This window comes from Vidua macroura, chromosome 12, assembly GCF_024509145.1.
Source record: "Vidua macroura isolate BioBank_ID:100142 chromosome 12, ASM2450914v1, whole genome shotgun sequence".
Taxonomy (NCBI): Eukaryota; Metazoa; Chordata; class Aves; order Passeriformes; family Viduidae; genus Vidua; species Vidua macroura.
In genome coordinates, this window is record NC_071582.1 from 2790927 (window position 1) to 2812989 (window position 22063).

General features: G+C 45.9%; 1 long non-coding RNA gene across 1 annotated transcript; it reads right to left on the reverse strand.

Moving 5' to 3' along the window:
- Positions 1-3298: 3298 nt before the first annotated feature.
- On the reverse strand, positions 3299-3838 carry LOC128813163 (uncharacterized). The gene is made up of 3 exons (XR_008438935.1): positions 3767-3838; positions 3467-3603; positions 3299-3370 (listed from the first exon to the last, which is right to left on the reverse strand). It is a non-coding gene; the product is annotated as an uncharacterized LOC128813163 (long non-coding RNA).
- Positions 3839-22063: the final 18225 nt, after the last annotated feature.

A 22063-nucleotide genomic window follows, 5' to 3' on the forward strand; every position in this document is an offset into this window, starting at 1 on the left:
TGGGAGTTGTGAAATGGCAATGAGATGATGTAAAGCCTCAGCCTTCACCAAGTTCCTCTGGAACTGGCACCAGGAGGCAACTCCCTTGCTCCCCTAAGACCACCTTGCATTTTACATGCACTGATGGACAATTTTCATATCAGCATTAGTTCATGAGCCACTTCATCCCCTCTTTGGATGGCACAAGCTTAGACACTCATAGTGTGTGCATAACATTTTCCAAACTCCAGTTTGTGAGTCTGAGGGCTAGAAATACAACTTTTATTTACAACAAAGGTGAGAATATCTGTTGGTGATGTGACACTAAGAACTGAAGACCTCAGCAAATGTTACAGCTTTAGAATTTAATCTGGGTCATGTGCCATAGTGATCATGATACTTACTATTATTGAAGTGTATGGATATATTATTGCGAGAGTGAAAAGAACATTCCAGAAAGAAATGTCCCAAAAGGGGTTAAATAGAAAGAAGACAAAATGCTGCTCTGTCTAAGCTCTTCAAACCACTCCCTAAAGCTGTGAAGATTCAGAAGATACTGGCAGATCATTGCTGGTTAAAGGGAGCAAGCCAGGGTGCTCAGGTTCCAGCTGATGACTTTTCTTATATGAGAGTTTACAAATTCCATTACACCCATGTTAACTTCAGAATTGTTCTTGTTACCTTCCTCCACTGAAGTGCATTGTTTGAAACTTGATAAAATAGCAAAAGTAATTATAAATTTGGCTGGGAGACAGTCAGGAGCTATGTCTGCTTGGATCTGTGGCTGTTCAATATTCATTTTTCTTCCTTTTGCACAGTGACAGGGCACAATTTATTTTTACAATTATATTGAGATATTTTGTGGATGCTTTCAGAGGAGCAGTTTAGTTGGAATCTTTTCTCTGTAAGAAGATGCTGTTGTTGGTCAGTGCTTTTATTCATACACCAGGAAAAAAGGAAGAGCACAGTTCAGGGTGCGGGTTCCTGAGGATTCAGGACTCTGTTGGGAGCATGCAGCCTGATTTGAAGATGATGTCAAAGTTCTTGAATGAAGTCATGAATCCAGGGAAGCCCTGGCTGATGGCCTGCAGAGTAGGATAGATGGAGCAGTTTCTCTCTCAGGCATTGCTGTGGCCAGGGACAGCTGTTCCTGCAGGGTTTCATGCAGGTGGCAGCTGCTGGGCTTGAAGCAGAAAGATGTGAGTCTAACAGGAATTGAAGGAAAAAACTGCAGTGTCTCAAAGCTGCTTTGAGTTAGGGTTGGGTAGGAATGATTCTTCCTGCTGGCTGCTGGAGAAGGGTGGTGGAATCATTGTCCATGTTGTGAGGAGTAGCTGCGGGTGTGTGTGGTGGACATTGCTATTGCTTAGCCAAGCCCATGCTTACCTGGCACCCTTGGAAGGGAAAGCAGGTGCTAGAAAACATAACAGCCTCACAGCAGTGAGCTCAGGGGAGGTACAGGCCATGGCACAACAGCACATCCCTCTCTCCAGTACATAGAAGCCACAGTACACAGACTGGAGGTTCCTGGAGGAGATGGCAGGAAGGAGAAGGGCTCCAGTGTTTGCTTGCAGCCAGGCACCTGAGTGAGGCCCTCTTGTCTGAGGCTAGCACTGACTCCTGCCATGATGTGCTGGGGTATTTTTACTCGAGAAGCACAGTCTGAAAAGGCTAACTTGTTCTGCCATGTATAGCAAATGATCCGTCTGCTGAGCCACCTGGAAGGCCTCTATTTTTAGGCTCTTTCCTCGGAGCAGTTGTAACTTGAATTGACATATTGTTAGCCAAAAGCGTGCCACACGAGGCAGGAATATGTCCGGAGCCACGCGAGCCACTGATTGTTAGCAGCACTGGGAACAGGGGCTTGGCAAGGGCCAGTTTGCGTTTTCCAAGCGGGAAAGCAAGGAAAGCAAGCACACAGGTTTAACTAGGACAGGCCTGGCTTTCAGCAGCCTGAGCTGAGCAGCCTGAGCAGGTCAATCCTTGAGCTTAGAGAGGGGAGAGCAATGAAGGACACCTTTGACCTGTGTGGGCAGAGTCCAGCCTGGCAGTCACCAGCTGCAACGTGAGCACATCCAAGTGCCTGTGGCCTGGAGCTGTACATGGAATGGATGAGGTTTTGGCTAACATTTTACAGAGGTTTTTCTTTTTGCTTAATTAAGACATCTTTGTCTGTGTGTTTCTGTGTAGGTGCAGGTGGACATTTCTGTTTGCTTTCTTACCAGTGTTAAATGCTGGATCCAAGGAATTTTGGTTCCTTTTCCCCAGATCAGCTTTGACAACTCTACCATGACAGATTTGCTTGGAAATCTGATTTCCTGTTTGTTCTTGTTGTGTTTTGAGACTAGGGAAGTGTATTTTCTGTCCCATATTCTAGTTCTACAAGAGGCCAGTGGTGAAGCTTTGCTAAACAGTATCCTGTACATTCCCAGGAAAAGCAGAAACACCTACAGGTGTTGGGCTCATGTATTACTTGTATAAATGTTTGCAGTTTAAGTGCTGGTTTTTATTAAACTGTAGGCAAGGGGGTACTTTGATTCCACTCAGTCAATTTGCAACAGCCTTTCCTTGCTTTGAAACACTGTCAGAATCTCAGTAGTCCATATCCTGCCTCTGAAAACATGCATTCATTGAGTTTAAAATGATTTCCACTTAGCTTTCTGTTGGGAAGGCTGTCAGACCAGTGTATTATCCAGCAATTGGAACTGACTGGAGGAGTTTTTTGCTGTAATACTTCTTTGCAGCAGTAGTGAGGTGAGGAAGTCAGCAGAATGCTGGTGTGTTTTGTCTCAGGCTTTTTGTGAAACTGCTGTGTGTGCTCCAGGTGTGCAGTCAGATCCAGAAAACAGGGACTGTGAGGCACTTCAGTGCTGCTGAAGTACAGAATCGTTCATATATAAATATATATACACACCTCAACTCACCAGCATTGCAGCTGCTCAGAACACGGGGTAATTGTGGGACACACTTTGACCCTACCTGTCAAAACAATCAGTAACTCAGGGAGAGGATTTCTACCCAGGCTGCAGTATATTCCTGTGGGATATGGAAACTTCTCCCGTGTGTAATGGAGGACGTGATTAATTCTGACTGTGCTGACACACAAAGGTTACTGAATAGGATTTCCTTGTGAATGGCACATCCATTCCCAGGAAAAAATCCATTGCCAAGATGTCAAACACACTCCCATTGTATTCTGAACACCCACCCCAAGGCTGCACAAAACCAGCTCAGGGTGTTCATAATTAAAAGCTGCAGAGAAGCATCTCCAAACTTTTGCATTTTGTAGTAAAAACAATGTGAAGACTTATTTATTGGAGGGAAATATTAACTCTGTAGCCTCCCCTCAGTCTCTGTGTTCTCAGTAGCAGTGGAGCTGTGCCTGCATTGACTGTGGAGAGAGAAGAGTCAATGACTTAGATCTGACTGCAGGCACCCGGGTCTGGTCAAACAAATCACTGATGAGCAGTGCATTCATCACTGTTACCCTCTGGAAAGGAGCCAAGGACCTTGACAGGTATGGGTTCCTTCTGCCTCCGAGCGAGGTGCACAACATCCTGACATTTGACACCAAATCTGGGAGGTGGAGCTGGCTCCAGCTGACCTGCACATGCTTTCCCCCTACTGAGAGGACGTAAGAACCAGTGACAGGTATTACTCATGGTGCTCCAAGCACTCTGAAAGGTATTTTGGTGCAAGGTAATGGATGTAGCATTCCCACTGAATTCCCTAAGATTTAAGTGTGCATTAATGCTGCACTGACACAGTTCCCCTCAGCAGCACTCACCTTGCTGTTGCTGCATTCAGCTCACTGCGGGCAGTGGAAAGATTTGCAGCTATTAAAAACCAGGCAGAGGAATTGTTACCTGTCTATTGCTCCCCTAGCAACTGTTGGAAAGCTCTGCCCATGACTCACAAAGGCTTCTCTCTTTTTGTTCTGGCAGGGCCCTTGTGGTGGAGGGAGCAGTGTGTCCTTGGGGAAGTCAGGGACAGCCAGGGGTGCCATGGGACACTGTCCTGGTGCCACGAGAGAAGCAGGGACACCAGCACAGGGTCCTACAGCAGGATTGTGTCACTGCAGGACCCTTCTGACTGCCTGCTTTATTCCCGTGGAATCTCCATATCATTCCTTTGGAAGCAGCTTATCATGGTCATAATACAAAAGATGCTTGACAGAGCACAAGTCTCAAGAAAAACAAATTGATTCTTTGTGCTATGTCATGCATAGATTGGACACCTTCTAACTAGAACATAAAGAGGATTCTGTGAAGGATCAAGAGATCCTGTACATTCCCTTTCCATAAGAAGTTTCAGTTATGTGGTAGGTCTGGGAATTTCTTGATCAGCACCCTGAGTCCCTGCTGCAGCTTTCTAGGAGCATCAAGCACCTTAGGAGACTATCCATTAGGATACTGGATGCTAGTAGAAGTGTCATGGTTAGCAGAAGAATGATACTAAGATTAAGAATGAATAATTAAGAATTATTAACTGTTAATGCACATTAAAAAACTCAGTGCATAGAGCCATTGGAAAGGAATTAGTTCTGAAAGTTTTCTGTCCTCCAGCAGTCAAGAATTAGGCTGGGAGGGTTTTGAATTTCAAGTACTTCTTAATATTTCAAATACTTAAGTGCTGGATATAACCTCCAGGTCACTAATTATTCAGTAGCCACTAATTAAACCCTGTAAATGCATAAATCAACAAAATTATGTTATTATTTCTGTTGTTGTTTGTGTGAAATCCTAGAATCATCCTTTTACTTGTATGGATCTTACTGATCAAGTAAGTTTTTTTCCAAGTAAAAAGTTCATAAAATTAAATGTTATTTTCAGCGCTGTGCTTATTTTAGAATTTAATGGGATTCCGGGCAGCTGCCTGTTCTATTTATTTCTGCTTTTGTATATTAATTGGTTATATCATTCCTTCGGCCTCTGAGGTCTGGAGGTGGAAGCTTTACAGCTTAATTAATCAGGGCTTTTGCTATATTAATGTCATTGTGGAATCTGGAACTGGATGGGGTCATTTTCCTGCTCTCAGCAATGGTGAGGGCCATTTGTGTGAAGGTTCTTTTCCAAAAAGTGCTCAGCTTTGGGTTCATGGGCTTAACTCTGCTCTCAGGCTCACTGAGCAATCCATCCCAGTGTCATCAGTGCAGATACTCCAAAATATCTTCCATTAAATCAAATTTTGAAGAATTCATTTCTCCACGTGCTGTGGTGGCATAAGGAATTCCAATTGCCTGGGCCATCTGGAGAGGATGCCTGCATCATTTCTCCCATGTAAGCAACAGCACACTTGGAGAAATCTGATGTGTTTAAGTTTGCCTCTCTGGCTGAGAGAGGCTTGTTTGCTAAAGCTGTGGCAGTTTAAATATAGTTCCTCCAACAACATAGTTACATCCCATTTTTTTCTTTCTTTTTATTTGTAAAGCATTTGGTCCTTCTTGAATGCAGCACCTTCCAAATTCAGAGTACAAGGTAAACATCACAGATTCATGTTGTTATTTTGGGCGGTGTGGTGAAAGATAATTTTGTAGATGTGGAAAAACATTGAGTGAATTGTTAGGCAGACATTATTTAAAAGGTTGTGTCTTTCATGTGTTTGGTGTTTAATAAACTTCAGACTCTTTGAGAGTTCTGCTTCCATAGCCCCATCTTGGGTTTGAAAAGATAAAACATTGGACCACCAATGCTAAATTCAGCTTGAGCTAAAAGAGCAAGTTAGAGAAATCAGTATTTGCTAGTAAAAGGATACAAAAGGAAATGTATATCAGACCCAGGCCACGGGTGTATACAGAATATTGTCAAGGCTGGGTGGTACTATCTCACATACTTTATGGCTGATATATACCTCAGACAAACTCAAAAGAACCTCAAAACTGTCACTTCAATGGGGGGAAAAAAGTGAAAATATATGGTGTAGAAAATGCCTTTTTATCCCAGTGTGGTGATCAACAGGGTGCCTCTGTCCAAGACATCATCAATTATACCTTTTCCCCCAGAGCTGTTTACTGATCTATTTTCAGAGCTCTGTGTAGTAGCAACAACAACAGGGAGAAGAAAGGCTCAGCAAACAGGCTGTTTCCCCTTCAGGTACAGAGCAGAGGATCTATTAGTGGGAGGGGATGCTATTTTTGAAGCATTTCCACTGTCCCACTTATTCACTGGTCTCATCCATCCATCTCAAAACCCTCTCAAAACCCTGTAACAATGCAGGCAGCAAGCCTTTGGCCAGATGTGCGTGTCTTGCTGCTGTTTAATGGGTGTTGGGTGAGAGAGCTGAAAGGCTCCTTCCGTGTCAGCGCCTGCAGTTCTGAGCTCGCCACATTCCTGCGGGATGGGACACAAGGATCCCGCACAGCTGCGGGGCCGCGGGGTCCCTCTGCTGTAAAGTGCTGCCACTGGCAGCGGGGAGGCACAGCGACTGCTGAGGAGCAGGGATGCTCTGAGTTAATGCCTTCTGAACTGCCGGGAATGTCGTTTATTTCTTACTGCTCTGATGAGCTGAGTGCCCCAAGGGCCACAGTCCCATCGCTGTAATCCCAGCTCCAGTGCTGCAGGCAGTCCTGCTCTAGGGGGCTCCGTGTTTTCTGTGGGATGTGAGGCTGTTTGAACAGCTGAAGTTTGATCCAGGCTCTGTTGTCCATCCAACAGTTCTGGAAGCTGGAAGTGCCCGGGGTTCAGTGCACGAATCCTGACCTTCATTTTCTCTGGATGAACTTAAGAGCAAGGCAAGCAAAGTGCCCCTGAGTGTGTGACAAATCATCCTCACAGATAGATCTGCTCTGGCTTTAAGGCAGGTTTGTTCCTGGACGTCTTCCCCGGTGTGGGAGCTGCACTTGAAATTTACTTTGCTTAGGAACTGTCTAGTGCTTGGGTTGGAAACCGACATGGTGTAACCTTGGGGGAGTCATGGAATTGCATATAACCCTATTTGCAAGTTTGGGATATTAAAATCCTCTTCTTGAAGAAGGGCAAGAAGTCTATTAAGTTCCCTAGGAGGCAGACTGCTGGGAAATGAGCATCATTGCAATTCACATGCTTGAGTGAGACATGAGTACAATTTGCTGTGAGCTCTGCAGCATGAGCAGCATTTTCTTCATTCTGTTGTACTGAGATTTTATAATTTCATTACTTTAAATTGAATAGGACATGAAGGCAAATCCATCTATGGAATAGAAGTATACTTCAGTGCATGCACTCATGCTTTAATATCTTTAGGTAGGGGCACATCCCATTGGAAGTAGTTTGTGCTTATGTTTTGAAAAGCTTAATCTGGGAAACTGAGGTATCCATCCTTCAGATTACTCACCTGCCTAAAAGCTTTTTTTTCAAATTATGCTCCCACTGAAAATGCATGGTTTTCATAATGATAAATATTTAACAGCCCTGGAGAATTCCAGAATTTTGCATATTTATCAAGTGATTCAAGCAGAAAGTCTTGTCCTATCCTTGCATATGCCACTCTAAAAAGGGGGAAAGTTTGCTTTCCATGGCTCATTCAGTTCTTAATAGACAAGGCAGTTTTATTCTGGGAGCAGACCTGAAATCATTTAGTGCTCTCAGTGCAGTCATCAGGTGCAGACATTGGTTCTGGCTCTCTGCAGGTGGAGCAGTGTGAGCTGGCTTTGTTCTTGAGGCTCTGGTTGCCATTGCCATTCTCCAGTGGCTTTTTTGAACCCTGTCCCAAATTCATGAAACACTCCTTACCATATCCCCCACCCTAGTTAGTCCTGAGACCATTGTTTCATTTTGTTACTGACAGCGAATGCCATCATGAATGGATGCAAAAGGAGAGAACTACAAAAGAGAAGGTGATCAGGGAAGAATTGCTTTTTCCATTCCACCCCTCTCACGCACACACCCCTTGCCCTCAGAAAGAGGTGGAATTGCTGAAGGAGCAGGAAGAGCAGGCTGTTCCACAGGGAAGGGCAGGTCAGCAGCTGAGGGAGTCCAGGCACAGGCAGGGGCAGCATCCTCCCCAGTGGGGCACAGCCCCACAGCACCCAGCTGGGAAAGCAGGACTGGTGACCATTACAGGTCCAGGAATGTCAGAGAACTCAGGCGCAAACATGGAAACAACAGAGCTCAGGGCAGGATTGGGTGCAGGACTGAGGATCCTGACTCCACAGCTTGGAGAGAGATCTGTCATTCAAAGATCAGTGCTCCCTTCCCTGTCTCCTCCTGCAGCCTGCCTGGTACTGGGAATGCTGGGCTGCTGTTCCCTTCATTCCAGTGACATGAATCTCCTAAAGCCAGTCACTGCCTGACCATCACAAGCAATTTATGGAAAGCACTCCTCTTGTTTGCTAAAGTGTCACACCAAGGCAATTTAAAATCCAGGTTTATCTTCCTATTTCTTGAACTGCTGCTTCCTGCAAATTCACAGTGCTGAATAAATGAAGAGCACACAGTAATAAATCACTCTTGTTGAGGCTGCTTGGTGGCCAAACACTGCAGCCAGAAAGAGATGTCACACCTTTGCTGCGGTGACAGTGGAGGCAGTGAAGGATGATGCTGCCCCTCCCTCAGCGCCAGGCAGGAGATTCCAGCTATCATATCTCTTCAGCCCTTGATGTGTGCCAGCTGCCATTCATTAAGCAGCACTGGAGAATATGCATCCATCCCCAGCACATCTGATTTACTGACCAAAGACTGGGAGCCTTTTCTAAAGGAAACAATTTTCCTACCCTCCTTCACACATAGAGCAGCTTGAAGTGGGGATATAATTTCTTCCTTAATTCCTAACTATTTAATTTCGAGGCAATCCAATAGCTGTTTTATTTCCTGACCACTTTAAGCATCTTCATATTTTAAAGGCTCTTCCATGGACAGCTCCTGAGCTATCCTTTTAGACATGGCAGCTTGCCTTCTGCTCCACAGGATACTTTGCTTCAGTTCAAGACTAAATATTAGGCCGTTCCCCAAAATTTCCATCAGATGCTCCAGCTGAGTGCTGAGCCCTTTCAGTCCCACACAGAAGCACTGCAGATGCTGCTTGTTAAGGGAGCAGCCACATTTTCTCATTTGGTACTGTTTAGTCATGGGTCCTCTGCCTTGGGGCTGCCTGAGGGATTGTCTCTACAAAAGCGGTTTTAAAACAGACTTCGCATCAGATATCTGAGAGTTAAAGATGATCTGGCAATGTTTAGTGCCATTACTGTTCTTCTTTGTGCTCCCTATTTCAGCAGGTTCTTAGGAAGATAGCTTTGTGATAATCTCTCCCTAATCCTGCAGAAACCTGGTTTTTCCTGGGCTGCTGAGGGCTCTGCTGAGGAGAGGTTGCATTTGGGGTATGGATGCACTTGGCAGCATGGTCCTTCTTACACCCGATGGACTCTTCTAGATCAGAGGGATGATCACTCTGATTCTCAGCCTCTTCTTTGTGACTCGTTTTTGGTTACTGAGAAGTGTCTTTGAAAGCAAGGGATTCTTCCCCAGCTAAGCTGTGATGGGTTTACAAACCTATTGGGCTTCCTTTTTGGTTTTGATGGGAAATGAGTCCCACTTCTGCCTTCAATTCAGTGATCAAAGAGAAGGCAGCTGCTGAGTTACAGCCCATGTCCTCCAGAAGAAGCCAAACACTCCTGTGGAGGTCAGTACATTGAGTTTTGTACCAGTTTGAACTGAACTACAGCTGGCAGCCCAGGAGAAAAGAGGTGCTGCATCTTTTTGTTCTCCCAAGACATCTAATTTTCTAGAAGAGGATATAAATATTAACAAATAATTGCTGTTCTGGTTAATAAAAGAACCCATTTTCCATCATCCCAGGAGCACGCATTGATTTCTGTAGAAATTCAGCAATCTCTGATCCAGAGAACAGACCTGTTCACTATTTATGACTTACACTGAATGGTTTTCTGAAAAATAAGAGTCAGGGATTTGATCTTGAATGATTCATGGAAATCAGAAAAAAGGTCAGTCCCCAAGAAAGTCTGATAAGTATTTCAGAATTGCAGCAGCACCTTCCCAGACTGTATTCCTGGCTCAGTTATCATCTTTGAACTCTCCATTAGTCCCCGATTTCTTTCTGGCTTGCCCAAAACCATCCTGACTAAATCCAGGGACAGGCAATTCCATCATTGTCTCTGTTAAGCTCCCAGCACTCGTTCCTGAGTTACCACAACAACAAGGATTACGTGACAAGCAAATGAAGAACCAGTCAGATAATGGAGTTTTTAAAATGGGGATTACTGGTGCTGAAGATGTAATGGCCTCTTTGATGCTGTTACTATCTATAGCACAAATCCTTCTCAGTCTTTGGACTATTGACCTGACACACTGAAAAGGCTCCTTTGCAGCCCCCATTGTCCGGAGAAAGGGAGAAGCTTTGAGCACAGACGCCTTCAAGGCACAGGAAAAACACAAGGCAAAGAGATAAGCTCGGTAATTTGAAAGCATTTGATTTCTTTCAAGCACAATCCCAACGTTTTAGCTGAAACTGATATCTCGATCTTATCTGTGTTGCTTTTTCTCCAAAGTGTGCACTCAATAGTTTGTAATTTCCAAAGATACTCTGAGCTCAAAGATATTCCAGCAGCTTGCAAATCAGATCTGCTGGAAGGGACTCTCTGAGGAGATTCTGGGGAAAAAGTTGTCCCTGACTCTTGGGCTGTTCATTTAAGGGTGTCTACAGATTGTACAGCATGACTGGATATAGACCTTTACTACCTACAAATAAGTAACTGGATTTGGGAATAACTGGGCTGATTGTTCTTGGTTTGGGAGGTATCATTTAATGGCAGCAGGATAATTTGTAGAAATATGAGGTTTTTTTACCCTTTGTTCATAACATAATGCTGATTGTCTGCAGAGCTGCTAATGTCCAGAGAACCTGGACAAGCATCAGCCCTTTGCTCTTTCATCCAGAGACTTCTGGGTATTTTTGCAAATAGATTATCAAATTCATAATATTGTGAGGAACATGTTGTGAGGGATTGTAATGCTTCCTATTTTACAGATGCAAGGTGAAATTCTCTCCTGCATTATGGCAACATTGTGCTTTCTAGCAGAGTTACGAAGGATGCCTGCAGGAACTTAACAGGTGTAGCTGTGCTTCACACACACACTCCCCTGCTTGGGTCTCTGATTAGTCCCTGCTTTTGTGAGAGCTCTGTGGGATACCAGGCAATTAGCAAGTGTTGGACCAGTTTCAGTTTGCTCTGAGACTGAAAATAAGTGTGCAAAAGAAAACTGAGGGGTGAGGCTGAAAGCTGCACTTGTAGAGAATTTGCCTCGCTCTGTTTTGACTCTGCTCCTCAGTTGCATTCAGGGCCAGGCTCATGGAAACTCAGCACAGTGGGACTCGTTCAAGTGTCCTCTGCTGGAGATCCTTGTCCTCAGTGTCACCACGAGCTCTGCCCCACAGGGCTGCTGTCCCTCCTTGTGTGCACAGGCCTCTGCTGATGCAAACACCTTCATTAGGTGACGCTGCCCAGGTTCACAGGGGCTGCTGGCTCCTTTCCCTTGGTGCCTCTTTGCAACTCAGGACTCAAAACACTTGTCCAGGAGCTTGACTTCTACACTGGCTTCAGAGCATTTTCCCTTCCAGTGCTCCAGTTCTGGATATCAGAGCTGTTTCAGCATTTGTGCTCTGGAGTTTTATTTCCACAAGCCTTGGACACGTCTCTCTGCTCAGTTGCACGGTTCATGGAGCATCAATACATCACATGGCAGGAGACTCCTGGGCTTTAGCCTTGCTGCCTTTACTGCCTTCCCTTTCCCTTCTCATGACAGCACTCTGTAACAAACTGGATTGTCCTTCCTGGATTCAAACCCTTCAGCTATTGGCAGGTGCTTTTCAGGACCCCCAATCATTGCTGTACATATTTAATTGTGTTAAATTATTCTTTCTTCACAAGTCAGTCTTTTTAGCTCCCTCATCACTTGTGTCATTTTTTCTGAACCGCCTACAAACTCTGTCAATAAGGAGTCCATGACAGAACACCACGTTATAGATGCAATTTCACCACAGTGGCAAAGAAGAAATTTTACTGTTTCCCTCTTCCTTAATGCAGTGCTGCTGCAGATTCTCCCTCAGAATTCCTTTGCTTTCTCTTCTCTTTTGCTGATGTATTTTAGTGAAAACTTACTGCCAGTTTCTCCTAAGGCCCCAGGTGTTGCCCAGGGTCTCATACAGTACATAGATGTGGGGAAGCTATTGGCCTTAAATTCAGGACACTCGAGAAGGATGGTGGGTTTATTTGTCAGGATGGAGAGAGGTGCTGGTAGGAGTCCCCTGGGGCACAACAGTTTAAACAGAATTCAGGTAATGAGTCACAGCCAGAGCTGAGAACACAAGACAGGAGCTCGGGCTGTTATTTTCTGCACCAACCTTTGCCCTCACACCCCAGGCCCAGAGGCCTGGGGAACGCCCCTATCTCGAGTGCATGCTCTGAGCTGCCCTGGCAACCTGAGCAGCAGCACCTCCACCCTGCTGAGTCTGTGCAGGCACAGCCAGCTGGGCACAGCAGGGTTATTCTCAACTGCAGCCACACACGGTCCACGCTGCGCTGTGTGAACTGATCTGTTCAGACTGGAGCTGGTTTAGGTGTGATCTGTTACAGAGGCAGTGAGAGGGGAAGCTGTGGAAATGGAACGTGAGTTGACGTCTCAGAGCGTCACAGCAGAGACTCGGTGTGGGGACATTGACCTGGCTTGGTGCTCAGGACACCCTGCCCTCCACCTTGCCTTCACCACTGAATGACTGTGTGGGCATGACTGAAACACCTTCCCACCCTTGGCCTCGCTTTGCTCTCTGACCCTTCATCTGGAACATCAGCCCTCTCAAACAGCAGCTTTGAGACTTTTTTATGCAGTGCCTAAGCAGCAGGGGCTGGGTTTAGCTGGGTTTAGAATCTCAATCACTCTAATGAAGCCCATCACAACAGAACAAACAAAAGCAGAGCAGAGTGCTAACCCCTCACTAAGTTATTAGAATTGCAGCAGGACTAAATCCCACTCAATCTGCTAAAGACAAGGGTGGCAGCAAGGGAATTTCAGTAATGTAATACCTGGATTTTTAAACAGGGAAATAAGGAATGGCTGGGGAGCTAGGCCAGGCAGTCTCACCTCAGGACCCAGCAAGGTGGAGCAGATCTGCACTACAGCAGATGCAAAGTAAGGAGGTGATTGGTGACAGCCAGCATGGCTTCACTAGGGGCAAATCCTGCCTGACAAATGTGGTGACCTTCTGTGACAGGATTATAGTGTTGAGGGGTGAGGGAAGGACAACTGAATCATCTGCCTGGGCTTGTGCAAAACATCAGACACTGTCCTGCATGATCCCAGTCTCTGAACTGGAGAGACATGGATTCCATGGGTGGGCCACAGGGTGGGTAAGGAATTGGCTGGATGGTCACACCCAAGGAGCTGTGGTCAGTGGCTCAGTGTCCAAGAGACCAGTGGTGTCCTCAGGGGTTGGAATGGGACTGGTGCTGTTGAACAACTTTGTCAGTGACAGGGACAGTGGTATCCTGTGAAAACCCCCAGCAGGTTTGCCAAGACACCGAGCTGTGTGGTGTGGTGTCTGTGGGGTGTGTTGTGGTGGCTGTGGGGTGGGGTGTGAGGTGGTCAGCCTGGGGCTCTGGCACAGGGTGCCCAGGTGCCCAGAGCAGCTGTGGCTACCCCTGGATCCCTGGAAGTGCCCAAGGCCAGGTTAGACAGGGCTTGGAGCAGCCTGGGATGGTGGAAGGTCTCTGCCATGACAAGGAGTGGCTTTACGGTGCCTCCCAACCCAAAGCATTCCATGGCTCTGTGTGTGAGCTAACACACACTGGGACAGGAGTACATGGCCATGAGTGCACCACAAGTAAATTTAGGCTGAAAAGTTGAAGAACTTTCTAAGCATCAAGCCAGGTATATTCTGGAAGAGTTTCCCCCTAAGGAAGTTGGAGACAGATGACATAACCTTTTGTACTAACTGTGAACAGCTTTTTAACTTTAACACATGGGCAACTAATGAAGTTTAGGGACAGATTCCTACTCCACATCTCCCTTTCTCAAAGCCATGTCAGATCTTCACTTCCTGTGTTGTTTTCTATCTTTAATTCCTACCAAGCATTTCCTGTAGTTGAGCTGAAGAAGAGTCTAAAACGAATTTGTAAACCAAGCTGAGGTCAGATCAGAGGGTTCTACCTGTCCATTTTAAACTGAGAAACTGTGGCTGCTTAGTGAGGACTTCTAACAGGATTTTTGTCTGAACCACATTACCATAATGGAGATAATTTGTTCCTTGATTGCAGCAGTCCACTTAAGGATGTTTGCAGCTGAAGTGTGCAAGCAAATGCACCTTCCTCCCCACCAGCAGGAAGGGAGGTGTGCTCCCCTGCCTGCCACCTTGGGTTTCTGCAGCTCTGCAGGCCGTGCCTGTGTCTTAACTAGGTCAGTCAATATGGGAAGTGGAACCTTAGCTGGTTATCACCCTCGAGAAAAGTGCTGGCTTGGGTTTCAGCACGAGCTGCTGATCCAAACTGAGAATTACTTCAGTGGAAAAAGCTGCTTTTGTGAAGGAACAAAGCAGAAGGGAATTTGAATGGACTTTAGAGTAGCTGAGAAACTCCTCCATTTGGTACCTGCCTGCCTTTGTCCCCCTGTCCTTACTGTGCATGTGTCCTAAAATACAGAGCAGAACAAGCTCCTTGGAGTGTAAGATGCCAGGAATTCTGCCTGAACGGATCAGTGTCACTCGTGTGCCAGTGGCATGGCTTTGACAGGGCTGCTGGATCCAAACATCCAATCATGAGCTCCAGGCCCAGGCAACACTTCCTTGTAAGAGCCAGCTTGGCAGCATCGTTTTCCAGGAGGTTTTACAGGACCATGTGACTGGCAGGCAGAACAATCTCCCTGCACAGACCCTGCACAGGATGTGGATTGGGAAATGTACTCTGCATCCATTTGTGATCTTCCTTCATTGTGTCTTCACTGCTTTGTCCTTTCTCCCGTGATGAGATGAAGGCGGATGCTCCGTGCTTTTTTTCCAGCAGTTACAGCTGAAACCAGAGTCCTGAGCCTCCCCTGAAGGTGCCATCTGATACTGCCCAGGCAGAGCCCAGGACACAGTGTTCTGCAGGGCTTCCAGCCCTTCTTTCTCAAAACATCCCAACAGCTTTCCTGGCAAGGAGTCCCTTCCTGGCGTCTCTACCTCACCTTGCTATTCTGTGTGCCACAATGAGCCCGAGCCAAAGGTTACTGCTGCTCAAAGGGGGAGCTGCATTTCCCCAGCCACCTCCTACACTCTGCTGCTTTTACTGCCTCTGCCTCTCAGCAGGGCTTTAAAAACTGAGGGAATCTTCTAATCTATCAGGCAACTAAGGAAGCAAACCAAAAACTCTTACATTTTCTGGATTAGGAAATAGAAATGTTTGTGAAAGTTTCCTGAGTGCAAAGAAAAGGGAAGGGAGAGCAGAACTGGAGAGTGAAGACCGCTTTCAGCATCTGCCAGCTGGTAAACTTGTAGTTTCAGCTGTAGTTTCACCCTGTATTTTCTAAAACATTGGGAAAAACCGAAAAGCTGAAAACACAGAACCAATTTTCATGGTTCAGAGAGATGTCTCTCCTAATGATGCAAAAATACCTACAGGATAACTATCACAGACCACAAGGCACATGAATATAGTGTCCTTCATTCTAGGTACATTTTGGCAGAGTGCAACCCTTAATAGTGAATATTCTGCTCCTTGGGTGGCACCTAGGCTAGAAAAAATAAAGAATTAGCTTGTCCCAGTGGAACACAGCGTGGTGTACTGCTGTCAGAACTTCCACCTGTAACTCTGGATGCAGGCTGTTCTCTCATGCTCCATGTTCACCCTGGAGAACTTTCTCCTGCTCTCTAGTGGTGGAAGCACAAAAAGGCCAAAAATGTTCTGCTTCTTCCCGGCCAACTCACACTTTCACACCTCGTTGTTGCTGCCCAGCCCAGAAAAGGTTCCCAGTTCAAGCTGGAATAGTTCAGTGCAGCGTATCTGTATGCATAGTGTTTCTTAAGAGTGTCAGAGCAATCGTTGTGCTGCATTCGTGGAACTTTTAAAGAAAAGTCCTTGCCCAACTCTGCCTCTAACTCACTGTTCCATGCAGTAAAAGTGGCAATAGCAGAGAGGCTCCTTGGCTGCCTGGCAGCTGAGGACACAGTCCTTAAACTCACACCTGCAAACACACCTATAAATAGAGTCCAAACTAAATGAGAGGTGGATCTGGATTTTAGACATGCAAACATTTCAGAACGGTGTCCTGGATTATAAACTAAACTAAAACTTCCCTTTAAGGTTTAACACAGGCGACTCAGAACAGATGAGTCAGTGTTGGAAATTGCAGATTATTTTCTTATTCATCCCATCCAGTGGAAAATAAGGGATATAAACTTTTTCCTAGTCATCTGCTGATGTGTGAGTAACGTGGTTTGATACCTGGACAGTCAATCCTCAGCTTAACTGCCTCAGTTGCTGAAGTATCCATTTTAATCAGAATTGCACAGCACCCTCCTCTGCTGAGAGGAGCTGAGCCGTGGAACTCCCTGGGCTGTCTCTTTTCCTGTCTCTGATGGGCATTTATACACTGAAGAGCAAGGTAAGTATAAAAACTCAATTACAGCAACTGGGGCAGAATCAATAAAGGAATGAGAGGCTGGCAGCTGCATGGATGGGGCTTTATCTCTGCAGCAGAATCCTGACACATGACATTATAAGAACATGGATTGCTTAGATGAGTTATGAAGATTGATATTTATGATTATGACTTGCAATTTTGCTATTTAAAAAACCCACCTATTTGGTAATGAAAACCTGCTGGCAAGATCTGCTCAAAGAGGTGAAATTGCAGGAAGAGTAAAATCATATCAGTAAATCAAATGCTCTAAATCATCAGTGAGACACACTACAATTAGGGTTGGATTCAAGCAGGCAGACTTATTGAATTGCAAGCATAAATCCATGGCATGCATGTGCTGCCACTCCTTCTGGGAAGCACACTCTCACCTCCAGCATTTCCAGACTGACCTCTGCCAAGGGCAGGAGGATAAGGACTGCCTCCCAACATAATGATTCCCATGGACTGCAGTGAGGTTCCATTCTCCACAGGATCCCCATTTCCTCATGGGACACACATGGGTGTGGATGGGGCAGAGACATGCTGGAGGCTCAGAGCCCTTGGCTGGCTCTGCCTAGGGGGTTCAGTGTTATTGATCTGAAATGCAGAACAACCTTGGAACAACAAACCTTGTCTCTTTTTTTTTGTTAATCCCACTTACTCCATTTGCCTTAAGAAGACTCCCAGTACCTACTGATCTATTGGCCGGTGCATGGAATGGGCAGCACAGGAGTGGACAGTGCAGGAGCTCCTCTGAATAATGCAGTGCCAGCTCTGGTGTGCTGCACTGTTATCCCTGTCCTTACCCACCACAGAAAAACGTGATGAAACTGCAGCCTGGGCTTTCCTTGCTGCCCAGGGACACCTACTCAGGACATTGCTGTCAGCTGGAGATTGAAGTGACTCTTGCAGTGGCAGCTGGCTCATCAGGTTTAGTGCAAACAAACCTGCCTTGGAATGCATTTAGGGAAATGCTGAACAAAAGCTGCTTTCAGCTCAGTGGCAACAGCTGGATTCTGGTTTTAAGAGGCAGCATTGAACAAGCACAAGTGGAGAGGAATGGCTTGTTCCAGTGGGCTGATTATGGCACGAGGAATTAGGAAATTCTGCTTTTTAGTTCCTACCACTGCTTTGCTGAGAGGCCTTGGTGAAATCTTTTAGATTCTCTCTAGTGAGCATCTTCCTTATTTCACCTCCTGTAGCAATAAAACTTGCTTCAGTGAACAGTCACAAAGGCTGGCAGCTTGACACACTACAAATGAGCCTTGCTCAGAAAATTTAAGCAGGGCATATGGTTTCCCTGGTTTAATTTTTAGTAGAGAGGAAAATTGTCCCAGGAGTACACATGGGAGTGATAATATCTGAGAATTTCCTGTTCTCACTGGAGGAAAACACAGATCTAAGAGCACTTCTTAGATGTTTTCTCCTATTTCAGATCCTCTCTCCTTAGTCCCTTATAAAGAGCAATTAGAATAAAAGAGTGGATTTATGAGGAAAGAACCCCTCCAATTAATTGGGATTTTTGCTACAGAATGGTGAGGAATTGTTTGAAATTGACAGCAAGGCTTGCAGGTTTTTAATCCTGAGTCCAGCAGTGATTTCATTGTGGTAATCTGGCCAAGGTAACCATTCTGCCTCATTTTCCCTACACAGAAAGCAGACATGAGGTGCTGAAGTGAATTTGTGCACCCACTCTAAGCAGCACCTTTGGTGCAAAGTAGTTATTTCAGTGGCTCCTTGATGATCTTTGGATGTATCCTGCAAAACTGCTGGAGGGAACTCAGTAAATGAATGGTTACTTGTCATCCAGCCTTGGGAATGGCTCCATCAGTTCTCCAAAGTGCCAGTTTATTACTCATTTTACTGAGCTACGAGGCATTAATAAAACATGAAGGCTGAAGCTTACTTCACTGCACTTGGAAATCCATGCAATATAATTACCCAGGCTGGGAAATCTCATTATTTTGCTTTCAGTTTCTCCAGGAAAACAAACATTTTGCACCAACAGAATTTACTGTTTATGGGTTTCAGTTTGGATTCACCATCCTGTCACACTGCCATGCTCCCAGCAAGATTCTTGCAAAAAGCAAAGACACAGTGCCCAAGAACACATTGGGAGTCTTCCTTTGAAACAGACTCAAAGAGTGGTTAAATAGATCACTGCAACCAAACCCAGAATCCTGAATTCTGAGCACACAAACCTCTACAGGACAGGAGCTTGCATAAAAAGGATCTATTTGGGTCCATTTGGGAAGGATCAAAAGGGGTCCCGAGCGTTTACAGACCTCTTGCACATCTTTGAAGAGTCATCAATAAATGGAATAGCCAGATCTGATGTGTACTGTCCATTGGAAGTTTCAAAAGGCATTGGCAAATCCATTTTTTGAGCAAACTAAGCAGCCAGAGAGGGCAAGGGAAGGTCCTAGCATGGGGAGACAAAGAAAGGGATGGTAAAAATAAGGGATGGTAAAAGTAAGGGATGGAGCCCCACAATAGTGCCAGAGGAGCTCCTTAGGGATTTGTGCTGCACGTAAGCAGTAGAGCATATTCACAAGTGACTCAGAAAAGGGTGTGAGCATTTGAGTCACTATTCCTGTTCATTTGCCTTTCTGTTTTCTGGGATTTAATATGGAAAGGAACATTATTAACTTTTACTCTGTCTTCCTTTGCGACATGAGCTGGGAAGAACCCAAATTGATTGCAGATTCAAATCTAGTATCTGGGATTGAGCTAAGGCAGACCTTTTATGAAAAAACTTAATCTTCTGCTTAGAATTTCCTGTGACAGAGAATCTACGAGAACTTCATCGTGTCAATCTAGAGGTTAGTTGCCCTCAACATGAAAAATTATTAACTTGATTCTGGCCTGGAGGCGAGGAGCTTGCAGGCAGTGTCTCTTTTGCAACTCCATCTGCTGGTGTGAGGAGTCCTCCGTGTTCAGGTCTCCACCTCTCCATGTGGGTACTTAGAGATGATTATCAAATAATTACTTACACTTCCTTTTGCTTAACCAGAAAAGATTACACTCCCAGGATCTTTTCTATGAAAGTCTGTCTTCCAGTTCTTTTCCGCTGAACAGGATCTTCATCTTGAATTTGGCGCAAACACCTGCTCCCACAAGTCCTGGGTGGAGTTTAATCACCTTTGTGAGGGTCTTCTGCACCTGGAGACCCTTCCAGCCAAGGGGAAGGGCAGGATCTTTCTCTGTCCAGCCCACTCCAGTCTTGCCTCTGCTAGGAAAAGTTAAGCATTCCCTTGTACTGAAAGGGCAAACACCTGCTCTGAACCCTTTCCCCTCCTGAGCAGTCTGAATTTATAGAAGCAACAACACAATTGTGAGCTTTTCCCCCATTACTCATGAAGGAGGTGTTTCCATCACCACACGTTTCCAAAGAAATCCTGTCATCTAATCCTGTTATGTGAAGCCTGCAGATCCAAGGAAGTGGAAGTTTGTTGCTTCACTGAAACAAGGATTTGTGAAAGGTTTTGCAGAAGGGTGAAAAACAAAGAATTAACAAGCCCAGAAGTAGCTAATAACATACACAATTATTCCTGGAACAGACTTTGATCACAGCTTGTCAAGTGTCTGCTGTGACATGAAGTTTCTCTGAAGGGGGACAGCAGTGGCTTTGTTATTGTTTAACCTGAAGTGCTTCCTCTGGGCTGGGATGTGCCCATGCCACAGTGCTCTTCAGCCTGACCTCTCTCCGTGGGAGCAGGAGGAGATGGTGGCAGTGTCTGGGTGGGCTTTACTCAGCTGCTTTCTGTATCTCTGGATGTGAACAGAGCCAGCAGAAATCAATGCTTTGTGCCAGGCACTGTGGGAACACAGATAACCTGGGAAACTGCGTGGGCACATGGCCTGTGCCACCTCGGGCAAGGTTTTACCCAGCCCCAGAGAAGGGTGAAGTGCAGTGTGCAGGTCCTGGGGGCCAGCCAGAGTGGGACACTGGACCTCTGTGTGCACTGGTGGCTCTCTGGGCACCGTGAGAGCCTGTGTGCCAAGCAGGGAGCAGCTGAGCCATGAGGGAAGCACTGCCAAAATCAGGTAACCACACATTGCTGCTCCCCATCATCCCACCACGGATCAGCCACGTGTGGGGCTGCATGTGCTGTCACATCATCTAGAACTCTGCCAGAAAGATGCAAGCTTTTTTCCTAAAACACCCCAAAAACCAGAAGCATTTTCATTCTCCTAAATTGCAGATGGTGAAGCAAATGCCCCTTCCCTGTTTGCCTGGTGTCCCACAGGAAGCATCTCGGTGAAGCTGCTTCATTGAACAGAAGATTTAAGACACCATCAGGCAGTAGGGAGAGCACAGGAGGGAATTTGATCCTGTCAGCTAATGGTTTGGGGGGGAAATCAGGAAGGCCTGGCTTCTGTCCTGCCCCAGGAATGTCTCTGCAATTCACGTGGGACACGGCCTTGGCTGAAGACAGCCGGGGAAGCAGCATCTAGAACTGCTGGGTGCTGCCCTGCCCCTGCACTCAGCAGCCCTGAGCAGTAACAGCTGCAGTTTCTCATTGATTTCAACAAGAAAAGCTTCAGTATCCACAGAGGAGCCAGGTGAGGGATCCCTCCCCCGCTCAAAAACACACACACAAGGCTACATCCACCCAGGCAAATTATTGCAGTGATGAACTGATACTATCAAGGCAGCAGCCTCAAGGGTCTGCAGAGCTTTGTTTAAACCATCACACAAAGGTCAGCAGAGTGTTGAAAACAAATGAAAGCACAGGCTGTGAAAATCAATCCGTGGGGAGTCCCTGGGTGGGCTCAGGGAACACGAAGGGGGCAGGGCTGAGCACTCTGCTTCCCTCTGCTCAGCTCCAGGAGCATCCCAAAATTTGGCACTGTTTAACCAGGATGGCACTGGGAGGTTTTGCTTTATCTTTCAAAAGAAGGAAATTCCCTTTTTTGGTAAAGATAAGGTGTTCAGAATGTCAGCTTAGGTAGTTGAGATGAAGAACGGCCACAAAGCAGCTTATAATGGAAGTTCAGCTTGTCTTTAATGGTAGCATTGCAGCACAACTTCATCATGCAGTGCAGACAATTCTCCCCCTGCCCTCTTCCCATGTTCTCATGGAGCTCTGCCCTCCTCTTCTGCTTTGGATCCCCCCTTCTCTGTCTTTTCCCTGCTCAACTCCTCTCACCAAAGCTTTCTCTGAACCTAAACAAGCAAAAAGGCAGCAGCTCTCAGCTGGCATTTGGAGCTCACAAGCTTGTTTCCTCTGCTGCCATTTTCTCTGCTGGCTTTTGACATCAGCAGGATTTTCTGTAACACCTAAAATTAAACAACAGCAACAAATGACACACAGATGGGACATTTTTGATCCAGAACTGAAGGCGAAGCTTGATCAGCACAAGCACAAATGTGCAAGTGAAGACACAGGCAGGAGCAAACTGCAGGGAATAACATTGGATAACCACGAGACCTTCCTGGTGCTGAGTGGGCTACAGGCAGTGCCACCCAAGGGTGGGTTCTACAGCAAAGCCCAGACAGA